Source organism: Barbus barbus, assembly GCF_936440315.1.
Source record: "Barbus barbus genome assembly, chromosome: 16".
Classification (NCBI taxonomy): domain Eukaryota; kingdom Metazoa; phylum Chordata; class Actinopteri; order Cypriniformes; family Cyprinidae; genus Barbus; species Barbus barbus.
The window spans coordinates 15,314,680-15,322,727 of NC_136744.1; positions in this window are offsets into that span (position 1 = coordinate 15,314,680).

The window sequence follows — 8,048 nt, forward strand, 5'->3', positions numbered from 1 at the left end:
TGCAAGGGTTCTGAATTGGAGAGCATAGTCAGTTACAGACCGAGATCCTTGACGAAGATGATACAATTGCTCTCCAACAGATGAATCACCGGCCGGCCGAAAACTTCTCTGAAATGTTCAATAAAACTGTTAGCAGATTGTGTCACAGTACCGTATTGGGCCCAGATGTCAGCCCACTGGAGCACTCGTCCTGTAAGCAGGGAAATGAAAGCTATCTTGGCTCTGTCGGTGGCGAAGAGATGCAGCTGCATTTCCAGAGCGATTGAGCATTGTAGGAGAAATCAGTTGCACTCCTCCGCCACACCAGAGAAGGGCGCCGGTGGTGGGTGCTGTTAGTGACGGGAGTTACCGGAGTTGTTGTGGGGTTGCGGAGAACTCACCGAAGATTATCCACGAGTTCCTGGAATGGATCGGGCTAACTCATCCTGCCATATCCCTCGGTTTTGGTCCGATATTCTGTTAGAGAAGCAGACTCAGACAGATGGTTAGAATACAGCAGGTGAGTTTTATTGCAATCGGTGGAGTCAGCGGTTTGCTGATGGAGGTGAGTAACAAGTTCAATGAACAGGTATAGTAGTACGATGAGGGTGATAATGAAATATCCTTTGCTTTCACAGGAACTCGTGGATAGGGGAGACGGAGCACACACCTCACAATCCTGGACAGGGAAGACACACTCGTGGAGATCCTTGGAGATACAGACGATGGAGTAGAGCTGTGAAGAACACGCTGGAAATGAGACAGGGGGTAAGTAGAAGATCAAGGTAAGTACACAGGTTAGTAGCTGTAGTAGCATCAGTCCACTTCGAAAGGAAACGAGATCGGACAATGAGCTTCTTCTTTTATGTTTAATGGCGGTTGGCAAACCAGCTTAAGGTGCATTTCCCCCACCTTCTGGGACGGAGTGTGAGGCCTCGATGTACGAAAATATTACATACTATTTATGTAAAAACAAACAAATAAACAAATAAAAACAAAACAAACTAACTAAATTCTTCTAATCAAATCAGTATCTCTCAAATATTTTAGAAGAAAATCATAAACCCTTAACTGTTTCTGTACATTCTGAAATATATTCTTAACTGAAATGTCACTAATTTCCATATCTCTTAATTTTTCAACAAACTGCTTTCTTTGACTATTATATGCCTCACAATGTAAGAGGACATGTTCAACTGTTTCTGTTACTCCACAATAATTGCAGCAATCTGATTCACTTTTTCCTATTGTATACAATGAATAATTTAGGTTAGAGTGTCTTATACGGATCCTGGTTATAACAGTATCTTCTCTTCGGTTTCCATATACCTTTCTTTCAATCCCCACTTTCTGTTGAATGCTAAATAGGTGCCTCCCTTTTGACTCTTTATTCCATACATTTTGCCACATACTTCCAACTGCTGTTTTAATAATACCTTTTACTTCTGTTTTACTTAAAGGAATTTCTATGTCAATCTCTTCTTTTCTCAATGCTGACTTAGCCAGCTTATCCACCTCCTCATTCCCTTCTACACCTACGTGGGCAGGTATCCATAGAAACTCTACTCTTACTCCTGTTTGATTTACTCTATATACATTTTGTAAAATTTCATAGAGTATATCCTGTCTAGCTGCTGATTTACCACTATTTAAACTGTTTATTACTGAGTATGAGTCTGAACAAACAACTACACTTATAGGATTAATTTCTTCCACCCATTGCATAGCCATTAGAATTGCCATCATTTCTGTTGTGAATACAGATACATCGTTTGATTATCTCTTAACACAGACAACGAGCTAGTGTGAGATGTGTGCTTTTATGTGCAGGCTGATGAGGGAGCTGATGAAGTGCAGGTGTGTGCAATTAATACTCCGATGAAGGAGTGCGTTGTGATTGGGAGGTGAATGAGCCTGGCTGATCTGTGACATAAAGATGTTAGAGACAGTTTATTTCAATGGAAAGTAAAAACCATGACAAGATGGTATACAGGTATAAAACGTGGCATTAGCTGGTAATACGTGACATTGTTCATCATATCAGACATGTAAATGCCCTTTTAACAATAAAAGTGAAGTGAAAATGTGAAAAAACAAAGGCTGGGGAACAAAGTAAAAGGTCAGAGTCTTAGCTGGGTTACACAACCAGGTAGATACATTTCAAAGCACACACGAAAGAGGAAATGTGGTTAGACCATTTCCAAAAGTCATGAACAACTGATCTCGCCTGGGTATCAAAGCTAATTAAATTTTATAGTGCACGTATTTCTCTTTCCTTTAGACCTCTGCTTCTTTCCTGTGAATGAACCAGAGGTTTATATGTATATTTTAAAGAACAGACGTGTCTGTCAAGCACAAGATAAAACCACACTATTTTTGTTTCCATGCAGTCAACTCATGCATCCTGTGGTTAGTGAGTGTGAGAGAGGTATTCCCTGACTTCCTATGACTTCAGCATGATGTCCATATCCTTTTACAGAGGAACTATTTAAAATAAAATGCAGTTGGAAAAAAAAGTGTTTCTTGAAGGGTTTAAAGAGTCTATCATTGTGGTTTTGGATCACCATTAAACATATCTGATCGCATTTTGGGATTTAATTTTGGGAACTAAAATGAACAATTAACTGAACGCAATTAACAATACATCGATTAATTTGTTTTACATATTTAAGTAGATATCATTATTCAAGTAAAATAATGTAACAGTATACTGTACAGGAGGACATACAATGGCCTCGGTGCAGGGTTGCCCTTTCTTCACTCCAAAAAAAACAACAAAACAAAATACAACAGTATCCATTGTTCAGCTTAATTAATTAATATGAGATAAAGAAACATCATTTTTGAACATTTTGCACTCTTATTTTTATGTACTTGCATTTAAAATGAAAGTTTCTAGGGATGTAACGATATCAAAATCTAACGATACGATATTATTGCGATATGAAGTCCACAATACAATATTTATTGTGATATTTAAAAAGGAAAAAAAGACAAATGAAGAATTGGGAAAAAAAGAAAATTTTGCTTTGTGACTGGCAGCCCTTTAGAGCAGCCTCTAAAGCACACAAAGAACTGCTTTAGACTAAATGACTGAATGAATAAGGCTGAATGACTTAGAGCCCTCAACATAAACTCTGACTGCCCGGACCAGGCACAATAATTTCTGACGCTGTTCACTGTCCACCGTAGGGAGGGCCAGCAGGGATATTACACTGCAAAAAATGCTTTTCTTACTTAGATTTTCTGTCTTGTTTCCTGCCAAGATACACTATATTGCCAAAAGTATTGGGTCCCCCCCCTTCTAATGAGCAGGTTTCCATGAGTACAAATCTTAATGTTTAAGCATTTAATGATATTCTAGGGAATTGTGTGCTTCTAATTTTATTGCAACAGTTTGGACAGGGCCCTTTTCTATTCTAACATGACAGTGCCTCTGTGTATAAGGCAAGGTTCAAAAAGAAATTAAGAACTTGGAAGAACTTGACTGGTCTGCATAAAGCAAAGTCCTAATCTCAGCTGAACACCTCTGGTGTGACTTTAAATGCAGACCTTGAGCCGAAAACTCATCACCAAACACCAATGATTTGTACATACACTATATGGACAAAAGTATTGGGACACCCCCTTCTTTAGAACAGAAGAAGGCACTTCCAAAACTGTGGCAACAAAGATGGAAGCATAATTCACGTATTTAAAAATTGTATTTCCATCTCTGTTGCAACAGTTTTGAAAGTGTCTAAAATAACTGTACCCATATACAAGTCATTGGTGTTTGGTGATGAGTTTTCGGATCAAGGTCTGCATTTAAAATCACCCCAGAGGTGTTCAGCTGAGATTAGGACTTTGCTTTATGCAGACCAGTCAAGTTCTTCCACACTGACTGAATCAATAATTTCTTTTTGAACCTTGCCTTATACACAGAGGCACTGTCATGTTAGAATAGGAAAGGGTTCTGTCCAAACTGTTACAATAAAATTAGAAGCACACAATTTCCTAGAATATCATTATATGCTTAAACATTAAGATTTGTACTTATGGACATTACTAAAGTAGTCAAACCTGTTCATTAGAAGGTGGTGACCCAATACTTTTGGCAATATAGTGTATCTAAAAATTCTTAAATCAAGAAGGATTTTCTAGACAAATAAAAATTGTGTTGTTTTCAGAAAAAAACAAGTCAAAATTAAGTGTTTTTTTGCTTGAAACAATCAAAATAATCTGCCAATGGAGTAAGAAAAATAATCTTGTTTTCTGTTTGAAATAAGATTATTTTGCTTACCCCTATGGCTGTTGCCAAATTTGCCCATTGGCATCTGACCATTATGGCCTCCTAATCATCCCCAGATTCTGATTGGATTCATCACTGTCTCCTCTCCACCAGTAAGCTGTGGTGGGCGTTCTGGCGCACTATGGTAAGTAAGTAATAAGTAAGTAAGTAAGTAATTTATTTATTTGTCACATACATAATCATACAGAGTATAACCAGCAGTGAAATGTAGGTATTATAGGAAGAGATACAGCTAGACATGAGGAGAGGGGGGAGAAAAAAAATAATTCACAGACTATATTCTTATGAGAGTACAGTGTGAGAACAGAAAAAACACCCCAGCAACTAAAAGCACAAAAGTCAATCAACAATGTAGTCACACGACTGCAACAGGGGAGTAATCCAGTTCCGGCAAGCAGCCATTCTCGGCGCCGGTCGGACCCGCTAGTCAGGCTGGCGGAACAAACCGGTGAAGGCGAGGGATCGGGGGTAGGAGGTGAATGCATATCTGTGTATGTGCGTATATGTGTGTGTATGTGCCTGTGGAGCCGCCACGCTGGCATTCAAATCAAGTTGTCTCAGTCCGCAGAATGTGATAGCGACAAAGAACGTTGCTATGGAGACAGCCTTGATCAGGACCCAGACAGAGTCAACAATCCGCAGGTGTCTGTGGAAGGGGGGGAGGAATGCAAGAGCGTCACACTGCAGTGCTCTTCCCGGGTTGTTTACCAACACGACCTTGTCCGAGGCCGTGCTGTTTTGAGAGAGCCGAAAGAAGATAAGATTGTTTAGACTTGGTGCGAGTAGCCGTATTCCAATTTTCACGGCACCTCTCTTTGTCCATTCTGGTCTCCAAATCCATCAATTTTTCTTTTCAAATCCAAAAACGTCTCCGTGATAGTCTCCATATTGTGGTTAATAGTCTCAGTCTCAGAGCTGACCGCTCTGCCCACTGCTTCAATCATAACGGGAAGCCTAGTGAGGGTTTTGACAGCTGTACCCGTTTCCTGAATTTTACGATAACCCAGGGCAAAGCCTAATCCAATCAGCAGAAGACCTGTTATCATGGTTCCGAATAGGTAGATATCTTCAATGTCCTTCACGGAAAGAGCCGCCAGACACACGACCCGCCACCTTTCCCATGCGTCCATCGTATATCCAGCTGCGAATGTCCCGCTGGGACAATCAGGTTCCCCCAAACCTAAACTTCTCGTCGAGAAAATTGTGTCAATTGCATTGAGAGACCAGTTGATCAAATCCATGATTTTTCAGTTTGGAGAGCAGTGCAGAGAGAGTCTCTCAAGTATTAGACAATAGACAATAGACGAGACGAGAGAGCAAAGCAGGGAAGGGAAGGTAAGAGAAGGAGAGGGAGAGAAAAAATGGTATGCTGCACGTTGGTGGTGGTTGAGGAGAACCCCCCTCACAATGTAAAGCGCTTTGAGTACCCAGAAAAGCACTATATAAATGTAACAAATTATTAACATGAAAATCGTTGACCGATACTGAAGTTTGAATGACACCTCTGAAGCAAGGCAGCCTGTGAGCAAACTGAAGCGAGCAACCTTGTTCTATTGTTTTTAGAATTCAAGTTGACACGCTGGTAATGGCTTTCTAAGCCATCAGCCAGGTGGCAAGAGGTTCTATTTTTATGAATGGCTGCTCACTGTGTGAAGGCGGGGAACTGACATTTGTTTGTGCAGGGAGAGAAAATTTGCTCTTTATAATATGTGGGTCCGCTATCACAGCGTTAAATTGATGAGGCACACGCTGAGCTTGCAGGATGTGCCCTACTAGAAAACCTCCACCACTCAGAGATGCTCGAAGAGGCGGGGAGTGAATGCGATCTTTCTTCGTTCCAGCTTCTGCGAAAACAAGCCCTCTCCTCTTCCTGTCTGGCAGATCAGGATGGCTTCTGAAGTTCTGGGTCCAGCACTATGCAAGGGGCGGGGACCTTGGCGCTTTGGGAAGGGGTACTTCCTAGGCCCACGGCCTGAGTTGCAGTCTTTGTGGTGCACAGAGCCAGATCAGTTGCCGTGCGCAACTCCCTGAAGGTGCCCAGATCTCTGCCAGACTTGTCCATGTCACGGAGAACTTTGCCAGAGCTTCTGAGTTTCTGTTGGCCAGAGCTGACGTCATCTTGCAGGGCTTAGAGGGGTGCACTGCAGACTTAAGCTTGCAGGTCAACGGTGGACACAGATGAGCCACCACAGCCTCTACAAGAAGGAGGGAAGTTGCTGTACCCTTTTTCCTCAGCGCCATCAACGGTGGTGAGAGCAGATACAGTAGAAGGGTTTACACGCGCTAAGTAGGGAGCCTGCCATGATTTGGCGAGCTCGTTGTGAACCGCAGGCATGAAAGGAGCTGGTCGCTGCTGGGGGTAAGGTTGACGGTGCTCCTTTAAGAACCACTCATCGAGGAGGCCGAGTGTGGGCTCTTCCGGGGCCGTCCAATTCAGGCCGAGTTCCCCCACCGCCTTCGTGAAGACACGGATCAGCTCAGAGTCTACTCTGGGGAGTGTAGACTAAGATAGAGCGGGGGCTTCAGGCTCCTCCCCGGAACCCATCCACTCTTCAGCGTCAGATGCCGTGAAAGACATAGAGTCATCAACAATCACCTCCTCCTCAGAAGCACCGAAAGACACCAGGGCACTCGCAGCCGACGAGGGGCGTTGACCCTCACATGTGAAACACACTGGCGAACTGAGGCGCTGTGGGAAGAGTGGGGTAAGTGGGCGCTGGGCCAACGCAATCTGATTTGAGCCTGAGGGATGAGGCCCACTACTCTGCTGTTTCTTCCTCTTGGGCGAGAAAGGAAACTGGATAGCAGAATGGAGAGGACCACCTTCGTGGAAGAAGGCAATGTGAAGGAGGAAGGAGGAGGGAGAGACTCAACAAATCAGGGAAGCGTCTTCTTCTGCTGCCGGGGGCTCCTTCCACAGTAGAGAGCAAGGAGAAAAGGTGAGTAGCAGCTTCTTCGTTCTGCTTCTTTGGCTTCTTCATAGTAGGGTCAGCGAAGAGATGGTCTCGTTGCTGAAGGAGAAGATTCTGATGAATGGTGTTCTGAGCCGACCTACATACAGGTCATGAGCTGATCGCGCGAACAATGTGTGCACTTCGCTTTAAAACACGCAGCAAAAATGGGCTCAAGCAAAAAAGGAATTAAGCCATATTGTGCTTTTCGTTTTAGTTCATTTGACAGATACAGTGCCAAAGCATAATTGCTTTAAACACATAAACAAATATATTTAAAAACTACACATATCGTTTCATATTGTCATGTGACCACGATAATATCGAGGTAGTTTTGCAATCGCGATATTGATAATATCGTTACATCCCTAAAAGTTTCATTAATTAATTTGTGTTAAACCTACACAAATCATTTGGTTGACATAACTAACTGGGTAGTGGATCTGTAGGGGCTGGATTAGAAGAGTAAATTTAGGGAGTGTTTTTCAATAAAGGGAAAGACATAGAAGTGTTTAATGTTCAGTTATGTTGACATTTAGAGGAGTTTCTGTAATGTTTTTGAATTTTGTGGTTAGCTCTATGCAGAAAAGTGTGGATAACTGCAATTCTAGTGTCAGTACTGATACTAGTCTTTTTGTTTATTCATTATATGTATTGTTCATAATGATATACACAACTGCTCAATTAAGCATTACAAAAATTCATTAAACTTCAGTAAATCAATGGAAAAAAAAAATAGTCCCACAAAATAATTTTTTACAAAATAACATTAAGTTGACCTAAACAAATTAAATTGTGGACCCATCTTTTCTTTTTCTTTTTCTTTT